The sequence below is a fragment of the Prinia subflava genome, chromosome 7 (genome assembly GCF_021018805.1).
Source record: "Prinia subflava isolate CZ2003 ecotype Zambia chromosome 7, Cam_Psub_1.2, whole genome shotgun sequence".
NCBI lineage: Eukaryota > Metazoa > Chordata > Aves > Passeriformes > Cisticolidae > Prinia > Prinia subflava.
In genome coordinates, this window is record NC_086253.1 from 7,456,254 (window position 1) to 7,475,211 (window position 18,958).

General features: G+C 44.3%; 1 long non-coding RNA gene across 5 annotated transcripts; it reads right to left on the reverse strand.

Moving 5' to 3' along the window:
• Positions 1-777: 777 nt before the first annotated feature.
• Positions 778-14,433, reverse strand: LOC134552671 (uncharacterized). 5 transcript variants are annotated; one of them, XR_010080915.1, is made up of 7 exons: positions 14,223-14,433; positions 13,823-13,885; positions 13,388-13,451; positions 8,243-8,324; positions 7,492-7,668; positions 2,153-2,452; positions 778-2,074 (listed from the first exon to the last, which is right to left on the reverse strand). It is a non-coding gene; the product is annotated as an uncharacterized LOC134552671 (long non-coding RNA). The 5 variants fall into 5 exon arrangements; XR_010080918.1 differs by having other exon boundaries at positions 7,492-7,739; XR_010080916.1 differs by lacking the exon at positions 7,492-7,668 and having other exon boundaries at positions 14,223-14,431.
• Positions 14,434-18,958: the final 4,525 nt, after the last annotated feature.

Genomic DNA, 18,958 nt, shown 5'->3' on the forward strand with positions numbered 1-18,958 from the left:
GTGTTTGTATCCTGTAACCTTAATCTCAGTCTCTCCAGTTACAAATGTCACTGTCAACAAAAGAAATGCTGCACACACCTCCACTTGCCTTCCAGGACTACTGAGCCATGACTGATAAGACAGTCACTGGATTGTTCCCATCTAAGAGCAGTTTAACACAGCAGTGCCTGAGTTCTCTCCACAGCTTCCACAACATGTAATGTTGTAAAAAAAATGGTGCATGAAACATTTGGCTGGAATGTTGCCAGGGTGTAGCTTTTACGGCCTCATGAGTCCATCTTTATTTGTGGTTTTTAAATTCACATGATCCTAAAAACTAAAGGGCAACTTGACACCTCTGAAATATTGCAAAATGCCAGCAGTTTCTGGGTATGCCAGAGCCCAGGAGCTTTGTGAGTAATGGCTGTCAAGCTCTGGCCATTGTTCTCAGTGGAGAAATATTGTCCTTTCTTTGGTTGTTTAGTTGTTTGTTTTTGGGTTTTTTTTAGGGGTAGTGATCAAAATTGTTTTGGCATCACTTGCTGCTCGGGCTGCCAGGCCCATGCACAGAAACATTGCTGGCACAAGCCAGGCAAACAGAGTGATTTTCTGAGCCTGGGAGAAATCTCCTTCCCATAGGAGAAAAATAGAGAATCTTTTGTTGTCTTGGCTTTCAAAATACACCTGGGCTGACAGGTTGGGGAAGAAGGAATAAGTACTTCTGGGCTTAGCTCAACAGGGCTTGAGCAAGGAGAACATCTGTGACAGCGATGTGGCACTTGGGGACACGGGTGAGTGGTGAACATGGTAGTGCTGGGTTAATGGTTGGACTCAGTGATCTGAGAGCTCTTCCCCAACCTGAGTGATTCTATTATCCTGTGAATGATCCTCATGAGCAAAATTCCCACGTGTGATCTAGGGGTCAGTGCACGCTGCTCCCTGAGCCCAGCTCACCCAGCAAAGACTGGAGACTGAGGTCTGCCTTTCCCCTGCAGCCTCTTGGGAAAACTGGGAGCAGCCACATTAATACGAAGCTGTAGGAGCTGCCAAAAAAGTGCAGTATTGTTATTTAAACCTTAATTCAGTTACAATCCTCATCACTTCTTCAACCACCTGTCTTCCTCTTAACCAACACTTCTGTGTGTGTCTGCAGCCACAGAAGTGTGTCCATGCCAATAAGACTTGAAGCCACACAGCCCCTGGTGGCTTTTGTGACTGGATTGTCCCCTAGAAGCCATAAGCAGGCCGATGCAATTAAACATCAGCACCCACTGCCTTAATGTGTAGGAGCCGTGCTTCCCACCATTAGAGCAAATTCGCACCCAATTTGCATCCTGACCCCTTGGAGCGCTGTTATCTAAGGGTGTCCTTTTCTCATGATAAATGTGTAAGTAATTGCATGCTGGGGAGGCTGGTTGTACGGGCAGCTTGGTGGGGCTTCGAGCTGTGCTTATCAGATTTTTTTGTGTCTTTTTCAAAGAAAAGACATAAAAAGTGAAACATGAGTTGATGTGACTGGTTTTATGTGCTGTGAAGCAGGGGCCTTGAACAGTTTAATATTTACCACCATCAATCAGTCCTTTCTCCCCAGCTGAGAATACATTTGGATTCAGCTCACTGAAACTGCTCTTTTGCCAAATTAAAAAAAAAAAAAAAATCAAAACCAACCAACAGAAGATATTTTGTCATGTTTCCTGAGGCCTCCTAGCCAGTAAACACATTTTATTCTAAAATGCATTTTTCTTTGTTAGCAGCACAAACTATTCTGTGTACAAGAGTTTGTAGAAAAGACACGATGAGTATTTTTGTAAGTGGTGGAGCCTTAAGTCATGAAAATCTATTACACATATCACTGGATTTTAACAGAAGGATTTAAAATAATCTTAAAGAAATGCAAATATTTTGATTGGTTTTATTTTATCACCCCAGTGAACTCAGTTGATTAGAGCATGGTGCTAATAACACCCAGGTTGTAGATTTGATCCTCATGAGGGTCATCCACTTAAGAGTTGGATTAGATGATCTTTGTGGGTCCCTTCCAACCGAGAATATTCTATGAAATCTATGTATGACTGTATGTCCACAAATATTAAGCCTGAAAAAAAGGAAGAAAATCGTGGATACAGATAAGAACAGTGTCTGTGCAGTCATATTTTCCAACAACATTTCTTACCTCACACAAGAGAAATGCCTCATTTTTTCCCAAAAAACAAATTGGACTTCAAACAGGAAAAGGTTGCTTTGTACAATGGGGTTTGGTGGCAAAAAGAAACTGAATCATTTCCAAGTGTGACCAGTTAGAAACAAAATGCTCCATGTGGCATACATTAGCAGCATGGGAGTTTGTTGTACTGTGAAGGTTTTATTGCTGTGGGTTTTGGTTGTCTGCATGACACTTGAAATGACAGAAAGACAGAAGCTCCATAGGCTCTGGCCAGCAAGAACCATTCAGACTTCATAGCCACACTCAGAGCTGCAAACCAAGAACAAAAATGAACGTGTGAGAAGAACAGCGTTTCTCAACACAAAAAAAAAACCACCCAAAAAACCAACAACCAAACAAACAAAATTTGGAAAGGTTTCAGAGGTCTTACAATGGAAAGAGTGTATTCTGTGTAACTGCTTAGCTGTTATTGCTTACTTCAGTAGTCAGTTTTATGCAAAGGCCATTCCTGCTCTCCAGTCATCGTTGCCAAAATATATGTGATGAGATAAATGGGGTGGAAAAGCCTCATTTTATGGAGTCTTGAGGCAGCAGGAGAGACTGAAACCTAGATCAGAGAACTTATTTGTGTGACTAAATATCCTTCTAGAAACAGGCTTTAGAGATTTGGCTGCTCTTGCACAGAGATCTGCAGAAGGCTGGACTCCCCTGAGAGTCTCCATCCAGAAGAAGAAAGTGGAAGTTTCCTGGTGCTCCCTGCCTTTGTAAAGCATCTCTGTTTTGGATGTCCTTCTACATCTTGCAACAGCTTCAAGTCATCACCTCCTTGAAACCTATGAAATCTGCTCTCTAAGCAATCTGGGGGACTATATGCTCCTAACTGTTCCTAGTGAGGGGATTGCTGAGGAAGGCCAAGCCAAAAGGGAATTTCTGCAACTCCTTGCTCATACCTCACACGTCCTGTTGTCCACAGCCTGGATCCTGCTCTCATATCGTCTGAAGCAGCACTAATTAATTAATTAATAAGTAGTCTTTATGTCTAAGATCAATTAGATGATACACACAAAGCTTTTCCTTTGTAACTCTCCCTAACTCCTGAGAAGAACATCTCTTGCCCTTTTCAGAGAACATCTTTTTTTAATTAACTTTTTTTTTTTATTCAGAAAAGTCAAAATTACAGAGCTTCAAAAATACAATTAGCATAATGTAACAGTAACATCACTAATGAGGGCTGGCAAGCATTCACCCAACGGGGCATGACTTCATAGAGCACAATAGCTGCTTCTTTCTGCAAATCCAAAAAAAACCAGCCCGGGCAACCATGGCTTTTGTGTTGCACAAGCTGAGAACTGCCTCCACATCCTGGTCCCTGCTCCACACAGGGATGCTGGAGCTCTTGCAAACGTATGAATGGCCTGCAAACAGCACCACACACCATCAAAGGGAAGTAGTAGAGAACAGACGTGACAGCGAAGTAAATGACTTTAAAATGTAACCACTCCCTCTGGCTGTTTCAAAAGCTGGTGAAGAACTGCACCTAAAAACAAGGCCACAGCATGAGTGCAGACCCCGTGTGATGTAGGAGGGTTACATCAGGCATAGCTCAAGTGACATATATTCATAAACATAACAAATTTCTGACAGAAGGTAGGGATTGCCAGTCGAGGAGAACTGTAAATGGTGCCATGCTCTCCCTTGCAGACCTGCCTGAACGAGGTGAATTAATTTAGCCATGGACACCACTATGTTTCAAGTGGACAAGCTCCAAGAATGTTGGCTGGAAATCCTCTCATTATTTGTTTTCCATCATTGTTTAGGGTTTGGGTTTTTTGGGGTTTTTTTTGAGATGATAAATGTTTTAAAACTATAGTAGCATCATATGTATAATACCTCAGTGCATGTTCTCCAACATTTTAAGGCATTTGCTTAAAGAAGATTTCTGGAAGAAATCCTGCTTTTGCTACAGATATTTCTGCAGGTAGTACTAGAACTGTGGATTTTTGCAGAGAGTATTACAGCACAAGAACATAGGCCCCTATTCAGAGCTTGTGTTTAGCTTGGAGTACTCACACTCAACCAGCATTTAACCACGTGGGCTGAAGAAGGTTAGAGAGTTTCCTAGCCCAAGCAGTGCTGTGTAACTGTTCATGCAGGGATATTCAACAGGAGATTAAATTTATGCAAGCTCTGCACACATTTTGAACAGATCTTGTAGTCAGCAAACTTTCCAAAGTGACCTCTGCAATTCCTCCTGCTTAACTTTATCCCATTCTTTCAGAGTTTTTCTGGGGCATCAAGAATATTGTTTATCCTCAGTGAATCCACTGAAAGCTTACCAGTGTGTCTTTAGCTGGAATTTGACAAAGAATTATGTGATTTTTTTCTTAACTTCTCCTTACAGACAGTGCCATGCCTGTGCTTCCCTCACAGAGCTGCTGGTCACTTTAGTGGTGCCTGATGGTGGCAGCCTGACTGGTGCTGACCACCAAACATCGTTTTTGTCCATCAGCTTCATCAGACAAACAAAGCATTAAGTGCCACATCCAGCCCTTTCAAGGATGCTTACACTCCTCCACTTCATTGGGCAGCCCATTCCAATGGGTAACAACACTTCCAGTGAAGAAATTCTTCCTGGTGTCCAGCCTGAACCTCCCCTGGCACAGCTTGAGGCTGTTTCCTCTTGTCCTGTCACTGCTCCCCACCTGGCTACAACCTCCTTTCAGGTAGGAAGGGGTAAGATCTTTCCTGAGCCTCCTTTTCTCCAGAGTAAACAACCCCATTTAGCTCTGGAAAAGGCAAACTGTACACTGAGTCCCTCCCAGCCTGGGTTAATATTTTGTGAGACTGGCTTCTGCTACAAAATATTGGTTGCCACCAGTCAAGTCCAACTAGATCATTGGGAGCTCAGAAATAAATTCTACAAGGACCAGACTCAGAATTACAGCCCTTAGCCTTTCCAGGGTCACAAACCTGCTGGGAGAAAGTATGACACGGTCTATTACCGAAAATAGCATAAAAATTGCCTGATACCTCCCTGGTTTTCCTTATGACAAAGGTCAGACTGTTGTCCAACCTGCTGGAATTGCTGAGCTCATAGTTTTTGATGCCTTTCACATGTTTTGGCTGTGTAGCTTTCACTGGCTCATCTTTTGAGGTTCACTCAGTGTTGCACCCACAAGAACTGACTGAGAGATTGTGCAAGCATTGTGAAAGCTGCTCTGGAGCAGGATACGTGCTCACCGTGCTAAAGTGAAAAAGTGCAGGGGTTGGAAGCTGCAAACAGAGCTGTGTATACAAAATTCATTTTCTGGCTACTCCCTTGAACTGAGAACAGCTAATCTTAACAAAACAAAAGCAGACAGGCAAGAGACATGGTCCAGAAAGGCACAGTCAACCTGACTTATCAAACAACTGTGTTTACCTTTTGACACTGTTTTATTCCATTAACAATTACTGATCTAAGACAGTTCTGCTAGAGTACTGGAAATCTTTTCAGCTCCAGGGGTAAAAGTGTATTCTCTTAACAGTTTTGTTAGCTCAACAATTTGTTCTTTATTTATATTGGCTTTGATGTGAGAGAAGAAAGTGAAAAAGAATGTAGAAAGTGGGCAGTTTCATAATATAAGTATATTTATCAAGTGAAAGACTTAGAACACGAGCAAAAACTGTAATGTGAAACACTGCAAAAACACAATTAGGACCGTAAGTATGAAATTATGCAGTCTAACCTGATTTCAACCTTTGTTTGCCCGGTATGAAGGTAAAAGTTTTAATGGCATTTCCAAAAAAATAAATACCTGCTTTTATGATCTAAAACTCAACCAGGAAGCTGCACCAGTGACTGGCATCACTGTGAGGAGGAAGTTATGGCGTGCAGGAGACATGATGTCTCAACACTCTTTTAACTGCTGAAATGTGCCTGAGATCAGCAGAGTCTCCCAAAGGGTGCTGGGATTAAATTTATCTCAGGAGGAAGAAGGAGGGGAAGGGCAAGGATGAAACATTTTGAGAATATTTCTGTGGTCCAATCACCAGTCTGTGGATTCAGTACCATCATCTGTGGGCTCAGAGCAAAGCTTCTGTCTCTGTCCCACTCTCATTTCAGAGCCGTGCTGTCTATGTTATTTTTACATCAATCTTATATTTATTTCTGCTTGGTGTGCTAAAGCAGCCCAGCTGGCCTCACCTTAAGGAGGAGAAGGGTAACCTTCCAAAGTTAGCCTATCCAAGGGCTTCTCTACACGAGGAGGCTGCGCAGGGTGACAAACCTCCCTTATGAGCACACTCCCCTTCTGTCTCAAATAACATTCCTTTCTTTCCGGCTTGGCTCAGGCCAAGATGAAAAATGTTCTGTTGCACTGGAACACGCATTTGTGGACAGCTGTTTGACACCAAGAATTGCACAGTGAGGCTGTTGGGGAGAGGAGAAGCCCAGGTGTCCCTCAGAGGGATGTCATGATGAGGAGGACACGCAGCCTGTGTCTTCCAGATCCTCTGAGGCTCCTCCCTGGACCCTTCCTCTCTCACATTTCTCTGCACAGATGTGGAAACTCTTGCACACAGCATCGAGGGACCTGGATCCTCCTAACAAACAAAGCTTGCTTGATCTCCTCTCTAATAGGAAATACATGTTTTTCTAAGCATGTAAACTAAGCATTTGAATTAGTTTGGACTCAGCCTGGCTTTCCCCCTCCTTTCTCAGAAAATCTCTCCTTGTCTAAATGTGTACAGAGTTGCAGATGGTCATTCACAAGCTTTGCATGCTTGGGAAAGAAATAATGGGTTGCACCTATGCTGGTAAAAGGTTTTATTGCTTGGAAAACTCCTCAGTTGTGCAAATGGGGAGGATAAGAGAAGCCCCCAGTAGTTTCCCATCCACAGTCCAGTTCCTTCCAGAGAACAGATGTAGTAAGGACAAAAGGATGGAAAGGTCTTGCTTGGGTTGTTTTTTAGGTTTACCTGACATGGGGTAATTCCTGGGATTCCCTCAAATGACCCTTCCCTTTCTCTGGTCCCTGTCAGGGATCACAAACTGGGACATCCCACCTGGAATGCTGCTGGTGGTGATGGGTTGTGCACAGCCCTGCCTTCAGACACTGCTGCTTGCTGGCTGAGCCAGGACATTGCCCACACCTACAAAATGGATGAAATAAGGACCACATTTTCCCCAGACAACCTTAGATGAGCCATCTAGAGACATTGATCTGGCAGGAATTTGCATGCACAAACTGGCCAAGTGTGCATTCAGCCATCTGATTTAACTACCTCTAGCTGTGTTTCTTATGTGCACATGGGAAAATGCATATTTTCACTGTTTCAGAGGTTGGTTTGGAAAAAAGAAAACCTACCCTTTTTCGATATCTAGCAGAAAATCTTTTAATTTAAAGAGTTGCTGAGAAAGATTGCAACAGAATATGTCCCAGCTGATCCAGTCTAGAAGGGAGGACAATCCAAGACACTCTTTTCCCCTGTTCCTTTTTCTTTTTCATGAGAGACTCTTCTCAGGCAGCAGGACATCAGATATCCTACATGGCAGACAAAGAGTTCACCTCTAAGTTTCTTACCCAGTTGTTTTCAATGGAGGAGTCTGTTTTTCCTGTATGATTGGAACAATTACCCTGATGAGGCAAAGGACTGAGGCAGATGTTCTCCCTAATTAATACTAAAAAGTGTCCTTCAGCTTTTTCTTGTGAAATCCACAACTGTCTCATGATATTCCACAATGGGATGCAGGTAGTGAATATTTAAGGAGTGTTGTTGCTGCTATTGCTTCTTATTTCAGGAGAGGACAGGACAAAGTGTGCAGTGTTAAATTAAATTGTATGTTCACCATCTCAAAGGAGGAGAACAACTTTTTAAAATACTTCTAGTTGTTTCAGGCTACCTACCCTTTACAAGAGAGAATTATTACAGTTTTGATATTTCACCATGAAATGATGCTGCCAGCTGTCAACAGCTCAGGGAACAGTTAATAATAATTTTGTACAGCTGCTCATAAAACTGTAAAAATCTGCTGTCCTTCTCCTAAAAAAAAAGAAAGTTAAATTCTTGGCATCAATCCTTTGGGGAGAATAGTTAACAGGTGTCCAAAATACTCACAAGGGGAAAGCCAATTCATCATCTTCCTTTTGTGATGTAAAAATGCATTTTCTCTGGTGTACAGCTCCATATAAGAAACTCCCTGGTTAAAATAAAACCGGAGTGGATTACAAAGTAACTTTGTCTCAAAGTACTCACAAGCTTGAGGACAAGAAGGATCTGGCCATGCTGCTGTTCTCTGAACCCGTCCATGTCCATCGTGTTCCTCCTTAACTGGGCAGGCAGTGCTGTGGTCCTCTCACCTCACAGTGCCCAGAACACCTGGGACTGTCAGCTGGGAACAGCCCTGAGATGGACATGGCAGGATCCCCATCTCCTAGGCTGCCCTACAAGCAGGACCTTCACCTGCCATGGGCTCTGGGGCAGTGCTGGTGCCAAATGAACGAGAGAGACTTTTCCAGCAGCCTGGTGGCTCCTGCAAGGTCTGCTAGAACAAAGGCCATGCTGAGGTTGGTTAAGCAGTTGGTGACAGCGCATGGCTGCAAGGGAGAATGGCAAGAGCACTGGAAAATGCAGCCCAGAGACATGAGTAAGTGCTTGGCAAGATGCAACATGCTGCTCTATACCTCAGGAGAGGAGTCAGACACTGCTGCTAGAGACTCCTCAAGCATCCCCCTGCCCAATACCCTTGTATGTCATAAGATGCACAAACACACTGGCTAAAATTTGCTCCCTTGATAGCTTGATTGGGAAGCTTAACAATAATAAAAACAAAAATAAATTAATAATAATAATAGTAGTAATAATTATAAAGACTTAAGTCCTGAGCATCTCTTTTGCAGATAACTGTATACTAGAGTTGAGTTATCCAAGTTATGAGCCCTGCCCTGCTCTCTGCTGTACTTCAACATTTTCAGAATATAAAGCAGCAGGGGTGGTGAGAAATGGAGCAAGCAATATAAAAATGGAAAATAAGGCAGAAAATTGCAATTTAACTTTGTCGGCACAATTGTATGGAATTGAAAAGCAATTTCAGCATCCCCAAGACATGTTAATGGCCTTAGAGAGTCCAGACATAAAAGCAAGCTATTTTCCAAATTTCAAATGGATCCAAAGTTTCCTAGCAGGAGGGAATTGTTTTAGCATGTAGCTTTACAATTAGATGTTGGAAAAACTTAGTGGTGGAGGAGATCCCACCCTAACTTACAGTGAAGCAACTTCACTTTAAAGTACAAAAATAACTCTGGGTGGAGATGGCCTTACCAAAGGACAGAATTTAGCCCAGCATCTTTGAAGATTGTGCACCTACATGGTCAGAAACTCTCCTGCCCTGAATGGGAAGTAAATTCCTCAGAACTGGAGTCAATTAAGGTTAATTTAGTTCAGTCTTTTTTGCAATAAATGGATGTAAATGAGGCATCCCCAGTGGAGACAGATTTACGGCAGGCAAAACAGCTATAAAATTAAGAACAACAGGAAAACTAAGCTGGTCTCTGATAAGAAGGTGTGAGCTAATTATGAACTTCCAGCTAGAACATGAAAGTAACACATTTAACCCCCACAGACGTAAATGTCTCATCTGGAAATTTATGGTGATTGACAGGTGAGACTTGCTGTGGGAAGAAGAAAAGGGAGGTGATGTAGGGGTTCTTTAGTCTATGTCTTACACAGGACAAGATGTAATTTAATCCTGTTTGTTATCAAACATTCCCTAGTGGCTCCTTCTCCCCCATCACAAGGTTTCGTTTCCACTTTTGAGCTGGTTGCCTGATCCACTTAATCTCCCTCATTTTCCATGTTTGGGTTTTGCTGAGCCTCCTTGGGCTTACTGTGGAGACACAATTCAGATGGGATGGAAGAGAGGAAATTAAAAAAGAAATCATAAATACAGCTACTGAAAATCACATGGCCTGGGATGTTCTCTCCTCCCTTTCTCTGAAAAATCTTGGGTTTACAGCTTTCATTGGCTTTCAATTGGCAGATGAATGTCATTAGTGGCATTTAGTCCAAGGAAGTATGTTTAACTTGAGAGGCACCAACCAAGTGAGTAGAACATAAGGGCCAGCTAAGGTCTGTGTGGCCCTGCAGCACATGGGACAGTCATAAAGAAAAAGAAATGGGAGGGACACAAGCCTATACCAATGCTTGCTTTCTCTACCGGGTCCTGATCTCTGTTTAGGATGGAATGACATTTTCTTTCTTCTTACAAGCCCATAGGTGTCACTTACTCAGACTTGGGGGCACTAGTTGTTCCCCTAACCACAATCCTTCTTGTCTATAGCATTTAGATTACAAGGGAATGGCCTCTGAGCCCATCTGTTCTTTCTAAATAATCAGTGATAGGAATGCATTAATTGCACAGGGAGAAGAGGGCAAACCTGCCCAGCTCTGACCCTCTGCAAACTCTTAAACTTTATTCTGGTAGAGTCTGAAGCAAATGAGAAAAGTCCATTATTAATTTAATAGTAAGAGTCCTAAAGGCAAGGAGGTTGACTTTTTGTAAAGGAGAACTCCAACATTTCAACAGCCACTGAGGAAATGTGTTTCCTACAGAGGTTTCAGATTTCCTAGAAACTGCATGAGCATACACAGCATCGTCTGAGCTCACCTCTGGTCTTGCCTCAAGGTCCAAGCATGGTGGGAACAGACTTTGTGAGCTTTGAAGCAGACACCAAGCAGGATCAAAGCTGGGGAGGCTGCAAGGAGCAGTGAACAAGGACCGTGCTCAGGGCTAGCACAAAGCTGGGTGAGATGCAGAAGGGTCTGTAGATAATCCCCTGAACCATCTGGCATTGCCTTCTACTCCAGCTGGCTGTACCCATAGTATGGCAAGCTGGTTTCCCAGCTGCACTGGGAGATGAGGAAGGGAAGAGCCCTCCCAGAGGAAAACAGGACAATGGATGGAGAAGAGGGACTGGGTACACTGGAGACTGGAGCAGATATGCCCCTGCAGCAGATGCTGAGCCTTCAGCTCAACGTGTGCTTGACAATTTCCCTACAAAGAGCTTGAGGTGCTCCAAGCAAGAAACTGGCTGAGGTGGGAGCACATGGTGTCCACAAGCACAGGAAATGAGCACATTTGGGTTCTGTTGACTGGAATATGAGCCTGTGTGAGCAGGAACACAGCACACAGTACCTGTGTGTGTGTACCAAAGGCTGCAGATGAGACCCAGAGATGTGGACATGCCTTAAACTTCCTGCTGGTAGCAATAAGATTTAGCCTGGGCAAGAGAGACATCATCATTTCTCCATGGTAAAGTTTTGTTATTCTGAGGTTTACTCTTTTTGGGTGACTTTTGTTACAATAGGAAGCCAAATAAATGCCCCTGAGCCAAGAGTCCCTTTGGACAAGCAAGAACTTCTGAGGGAGTTTGCATTGCCTCCATTGGCAGCTGACAAACTGGGGCCACCCAGGTACCAAAGAACTTCCCAAAATTGTCTACAGCTCCACCTGACCTCAGGCTTATAGAACCTGCAGACCAGTGCCATACACTGCAGACCAGTGCCCCCAGTGCTCTGGGGAAACCACAGAGCAGCGTTTAAAGCTGCATCCTTCCACCAGTTGTCACCTCTTGGCCCCGTGTGGGACAGGACTAATATTGCAAACAGCAGGGGTGGATGGTGACAGCCTGTGGGACTGGCTCGAGCCCAACAGAAAGTGCAAATGCCTGTTTGGCTCCACAGCTCTGCCACACACCAGTGGAGGATCCCTCTGAGACTGTAAAAGCAGCCACTGCTCCTGGTGTGCGCTGATGCAGGTCCCTCTGGTGCTGCCACTGGAAGTCTCGGCAGAGACCGGGGAGTTTATTAAAAAGGTGAGTAATTATGCAGAGCAGTTCTCATATCCACCACACCGCGTGTGCACAGACTGTGACCTTTCTGGAAGTTTCTGCAGCACACCCTTCAGCAGCTTATTACATAACAGGCACCCAGAGACCTGCACCAGGGAGCACTTGCTGATTGCAGCCAGAGCTGCTAAACAGCTCTCTGACAATGAGCACTTAAAGAGCAGTTTCCTTTCTGTCCTTCTCTTTCCTTGACTAATTTATTAGTGTGAGGTCATTTTGATTATTAACCTGAGCCCATTTCTTTCTATGGGCAAATGCTTCCACCCTCTCGCTGCACATTTGCACACCGCCTCTCTGAACATTTTATTACCCGATTTTCCTGTTTGATTTCCCAGGGTACTTCAGTTCCTGTTCTGAGATACAGCGTGTTCTGAGAGTTGGTTAAAGACTCGCAGATCTCCAAGTCTTCAGGGATAGATTCTTTTCCTCCTTCTCAGTAGCTGACAGATGGTTATTCTTCAACAAATAAAATCTAAATTGTATTAGTCTGCTCCGCTGCAGAAGCAAGTTCTTAATAAGCGCCTTGCTGTGATGAAAGGAAATAGAGGAAAAAAGCAACGTCTCCAAAGTGGGGGTATTTAGAATTAAAAATAGACTCCATGTGTCCATTTGACAGAATTGCACAGCAAAATTTCACATCTGAAGGGGACTTAAATGGCACAGAGTCCTGGTTTTGGCTCTCTCCAAAGGCATGAGTCACATCCATAGCAAAATTTCATGAGTGGCAGCTGTTTTCTGAACCAGTGCCATCTGATGTGCCAAATCCTCCTCATGCAGCACCCTATGTGTGAATGTACATCAAGGGAAAAATGAACTTTCATCCAACCAGGCTGATACAGCCACAGTTAGATCTGCCAGGGCTGTGGAAATGGGCACCCAACAGATCCGACAGAAGCATCTCGGCTGAGCTGAGTTTATGAGGCAGAAGCTGACTCAGAGCAAGCATGAAGGGCTTCCCATCCCTGACCTGTGAGCTCATGCCATTCTCTGGCCCCTCTTTGTTAACATACTTATCACTCTGAAATGGTTTTATAAAACTTAAAAACCCCACTGTGATCTGTGTCTGAATAATCCCATTCCCTTCTGCACACTGTGTGGCTGATCTGGCTCTGCTTAGCCTCAATTCTGACCTGGTTAACATCGGTGTGGGCAAATTCCTACACCAAGGTCTGGACTGAATGCTCTGGCATCCTCAGGGTTAACATGGTTGTGCACAGACAGCTCAGCCCAGCCCTTTCCATCACAAAACCAGGGGGTTTAGCAAATATGGTGAGCTGGCCCTTGATTAGCATTGCTGCAGCACCATGGACTGGACTGGCCCAGTAGCTAATTGTGCTCCTCACCAGACACCTCCTACCTGTTCCTGAAATGCTGACCAACCAACGTTTCCAGTCAACTTCAGGTTTTTCTCCTTCTCAGTCCTAAGGTAAAGTAAGAAACATGGTTGAGGGAAATACAAACACTCATCTTGCTGTAAATGTTGTCATCACTCAGGTTGTCACCATTAGCAAGATAATCCCATGGGAGGGACCCTTGGTGCTCTGGCATTTGAGAGCTTCTTAAAATTGTCTTTATTGCTGTTGATTAGCTGTAGACCATGAATGGGCTGTCTAGCAGCCCATGAGATTCTGATACACCATATCAACTGATTAAGAAAATAACTGCCTAAAACCAGCTTGCTGTTAATCTTTGATGGTATCTTAATTATTCAAAACCAGTAATTCAGATCACTTAGAAAAAACAATTGCACCTTGGATACAGAGAACAGAAGTGGGAAAAATAATCTACTAACCTCTGCTGCTATTCTGCCCAATTTCCTGGGCTTCAGGACATCTCCTAGAAGGTTCTCCAGCCTCTGCAAACCTAAACAATGAGCCTAATATCAGCTCCAGGAGGAACAAAGGGGTCAAAAGTTGCTCCCACTGGACAGTCCTGAAAGAGAAGTTTGTACAACCTGTTGCCCTGCTCTGAAAGTTAAAAAACACAGCAAGAAAATCGCACTCTTTGAGGCAATTACATTGCTTCTCTACCCACCAATCTCTGAGCACTTTTAAAATCACCTTTAATGTGCTCTATCTTCACAATTACCTGCAAGATAAGGGCGATACCATCATCCTTGCTTTACAGATGGAGAGCCAGGGCACAGACAGGACCCTGCTGCCTAACCACTTTTCTTTTATTAGTGAGCTTACCTCTGGCAGTGCCTGGTTGTGTCTTACTCAACGTTCAGCCCTTTGAACAGCTGCTCTTACATGAAGGCTCACAAAGGCTGCCACAGAAGGAGCAGACCAGGAGGTTTGGCTGGTTGCATCACTACAGTCCTCGCTGCACTAATGTAAGTGCAAATAAAGACCCTGAGCATGCAGGAAATGTACACTCATCTAGAACTGGAACAGTCAAAACTGGAACATTCAAACCAGGCATTGGTTCACTTTATTCTTGAGCAGTCATAAGTCACATTGGAGAGAACAGGTTGTACACCTCAGAGAGGTAAATTTATTTCAGACTTCAGACTTCTCTAATTAGTAGTATAAAGCATTCTTTTGGTTGTGCACCCTCTGTTCCCCAGACAGGGAACTAATTGCAGTCCCATACTTTCTGAAAATGTGTACATTTCCTAGCATGTGTACATTTTCAGAATGCATTGAAAACCTGCTTGCCACGTTGTGGCACATAACTTTGACATCACTGAGAGAATAATATCCTCTGTTTACATTCCCATTGTGTGGTTATGCGCTCCTGTGAAGCCAGCGCTCTCTATCCCTGCTCTCCTGATTCTTTAGCTTAGTTCTTGTGCAGCTCATGTCAAACTGGTCCAAGCAACTGTGCCAGACCTCTGCTCACATACTACATCCATCCAAAAAGTCCAGCTGGCTCCTGCTTTATTCCAGCCCTGTACACAACCCACTGGGCCACCCTTCTGACTGAAGAGGAACTACCTAAAATCCAACTTTGATGAGAACAAAAGCAGTATTTTCATCCTTCCTGCCCAGCCACGAGCTGGTTGCTGCTTTCCAGATGGGGATGCCTTCCTTTATGTGGATAGCAGTCCCTGCCTGCAGCAGCAGCCTGCACAAGGTGATGTGAAGGTCCGTGTTGCCTTTGCACCACGTGTGCTAAAAATCTGAGGAGACACTGAGAATCATGAGGTAGATGGTCCATGCCTGTGTGACAGACCATCAAATCTTTTCCTGTTGCTCATTTTTTCTCTCTTTCTTTCCTTTCTCTTCCTTCTTATCTGCTGGAACACGACACCTGCTAGGAAATGTTGGCCTGGAGCCAGCAGGAAGAGGGAGCAGCTGAAAGTTGCTTGGCTGACTTTCTCTTTGGAGAGCTCTCGGCAAATTTTGCACGGACAATGAACAAAGTGCTGGTTCTTGCTTTCAAAAGGCAAAGAGGAGTGGGTGGGACAGCAGTGCTCTGCAGCACAGATTTCCCCACAATCTCAGCTTTATGGAAGAGTAACACAGATCAGTCTTGAGTTCTTGAGCCAAAATTCAGTCATCCAACAGCACGGCAGGTGCTAAGAGCCACCCAGACCGCCAGTGTCTCCTGTACTACAAACAAGTGAAATCTTTGATTTCAAGCTCTGGCTATTTTGCTCAGATACCCGTTGTTTACCAAGTGCTGAATGGCACTCAGCATTTACAGATGTAAAGCCCCTAACTGGGAAGGTCATTAAAATTGGCGGGAAGATTGGGTAAAATCTGAGAAAATCCACAGGGGAGCCCAGCTAATTAATTATGGTTTTGTAATGCACCTAAAAGAACAATGTCCAGACTTCTGAGCTGTTTGAAGGGGCTGTTTAAAAGCAAATTAAATCAGAATATCTACTGTAAATGTACAATTGAGCTGCATGCTAAACACCAAGGCAAACTTGTTTACCCTGCTCCTGAGCCCTCTTGAGCAGGGTAGGTTTGAACATTTGAACACAAATGTCACTGGGTTAGGAGAGGCTGTGAGAGACAAAGCAGGCAAGGGAGGAGCAAAAACATCCAGCAGGAAAAAAAAGTAGTGAAATATTGCAGCTAAGAACAAAGAGCAAATAGAGGCAAAAAAGGGAAAAAACAAAATAGTTGAGACAGAACCGAGTCCACTCATGACACTCTACAAAGTTTGTACCTCTGTCTCTGGAAAATTATTTGTGAGGTGAAATTGTTATGTTTTTGAAGAGAGGCTGCTGGAAGCTGCTGCTGGGCAGGCTGGAGTTCCCATTCAGAGGTGGATTGGTGAAACCAGAGCGAGTGCTGGTGATCTGTGCCCTGTGGGCAGGCTCTGCCACAGCAGATCTGCATCTGCCACCTGGGGACCATCTGCCTGGAGCCCAGCAAGGGCTTAGCAATGAGACACCTAGGGTTTGGGGGAAATGGCTAGAGTGTGGTGAGCAACAAACCATCAGAGGGCTTCAAGCCACCACTACAGCCTTTTTCAGGCTGAACCATCCCAATGGAGGAAGCATCTGCCTCCAATCTGCTCCCTCCTGCCTGCAAGGATATATTTTTTTTCCATAAGCCAAAGGTTTTGCCTTGAGTCAGAAATGCACTCCATGCATTTTGGAGTGGACCACAACCCCTGGGCTCCCCATGGCTGAAAGCTTGATTCCTGCAGTGAATGTGGCTTTTTTCATCTGAGAGCATAACCAGTTATGTTTGGCAACTCCAGTTATTTCAGGAGGGAGAAAAATATAGCTCTCTCTGCTGGTAATCTCATTGTAATTTGGCACAACCTGCTCAAAACTCTCCAAAAGGTTATGGCATGTGGGGCAGGACAGGTGTAGCTGGCTCTTGGAAAGCACGTGTTTAGGAACGTGTAGCACCTGCTCTTTCTAAGTGGGCAGGGAGCAGTGGCCCTGGAGGACTTCAAAAGATGTCAGAGGCTGTGTGTGCATTCCTGTGCATGGCTCAGATGACACCAAGTGAGGAGAAAAACCATTATGTAACTTAGAAGATTATATTAAACAATAACTTAAGTGCACGCAAAAAAAAAAAAAAAATTAAAAAAGGTATCCCAGCCAACTGCTTCAGTGTGAAAGATGAGATTTGTAAGGTTAGTGAGGTCTGCTATCTGCCAGATCTTTCTGAGCATTACACCATGCAGTGGAGTTGGGTTAACCCTGTGTGTTATTATCACTCAGCTTAGGGGAGAGGTAGGGCAGGGCAAGGCAAACGTTGCTATCAGCATCTCTTGGAAATTGAGCTATATTTACAACACCAGGCCTGATAAATGCCTGTTGTCTTTGACTAACACCAAACATTGCAATACACAGCTTACCAGAAAGGGACTGGACTGGCAGCTAGATTGTTTAATTAAGATCAAATTACCAGAGGGCTAGACCTGGTTCTCAAGATGTAACACAGAGATCATTAGCAAGATAGGAGTTTCAATATAAAAATAGCAGCTGCCACCAGGTTCAACACGTAGCAGCTGGCAGGAGAAGCACAGTGTTTGCAACACTGAGCTTTGCCAGCCAGTGCCTGTCACCAGCCTGGCACTGCTCTGTGCTTGCCCAAGGGGCAGCCAGGCAGGGCAGAGGACCAGAGACCAGGACTAGATGCTGTTCCCACGAGTGCAGGGTGTTTTTCCCCCTGTTCTCATATCAAAGGGGCTCTCCTTGGGAATGGGTGGCCCTTGTGCCTCTGCCCTGAGAGGTCAGACCAGCCCTGTCTCCAGGTGGGAATCGGCATGGGGAGAGGGAAAGTCACTTCATCCCTCCCAGTAAAGGGAGAACTGAGTAAACTGATCCCCTGCTGCACATCCCCTCTCAGAGAGGGCTAGCACACCTAGGGTTTGGGCAACCCTAGGAGTCCCTCCAGGCCTGTCATGAGTGGCCTTTATGCATCAACACAACATATATTGGTTACAAGCACAGGAATAAGCAAAGTCCAGTGCCTTGGAGCTTTGCATCATTTTAATATTTTTTTTCTGTGAAGGTGTGAGCCCACATTGCCAAAATCCCATCCCCTTCTGGACACGCTGAAAGGTTAAGTGGCCTTCCTCTCAGACAGCAGGACTTCTGGCACGCCTCTCTCCCTTGGCAGCCCAAGTCAGTTTTATTTACTTTTTATATCCTTCAGTTTTATTTACTTTCGCAATGTGTTTCTTTCTGTCGAATGTGAATAAATTTGACCAGTGGATGGAGGTGCCACGAGGGAGGGTCAGACAGAGACGGAGACATGACTGTGGGGTTTGTTTGAACTTTTTTTTTCACAAGGAACCAGACTAAGATCCACCCACTAATGAAATATGCCCTGCTCCTGCTTATCTGGTGACACACCAGAGTGTCTCTCAGCTTCCTGGTGCATTAAACTTCATTTAATACAAGACCTGCCTATGACCTGGTGTCATCTCTGCAGTTCCTTGTCTGGGATTGCTGCACATAAAGCATTTCAAAAGCGGAATTTAAACTTAGGGTCCCTGACTTAAGGACCCCAACTTCACCTAGTTGTACCCACAAGTAAGCATCCCTGCAGCTCCAACCAAAGCCAACAGGAGCTGCAGTATTTTAGGCACGTTGGGTTATGGCAGCATTTTTTAATGAACTGTTGATTCTTTTGAGACTTGAGTTTCTTCATCACAGCTCAGTGCTCAGGAGAGAGGGAAGAAAGAGAAGTGTGTTGGTCTAAGGCTGAAACAACTAATTTATGTACTTACACTGTGACTTAAGAAAGTTCTGCCCTAAGTGAGTTTATTAAGTGGAGTCAGGATGTCTGACAGCTAGCAGAGCCTCTGAAAATAAGACAAGGCTGTTGGTAGTAAAAAGTAGGAATCCAGTTAAAAAATAGCTCCTCCGGTTACAAGACTACTTGAAATATTGTACTCTGGAAATGTTTGTGTTTTAAGCTGCTTTAGTGTACAGCATAAGTCATTGACTTGTTGGGGTTTTCTCTTGGTTTTGTTGTTAAACCTAGGAGGGGAAATGTTTTCCTCC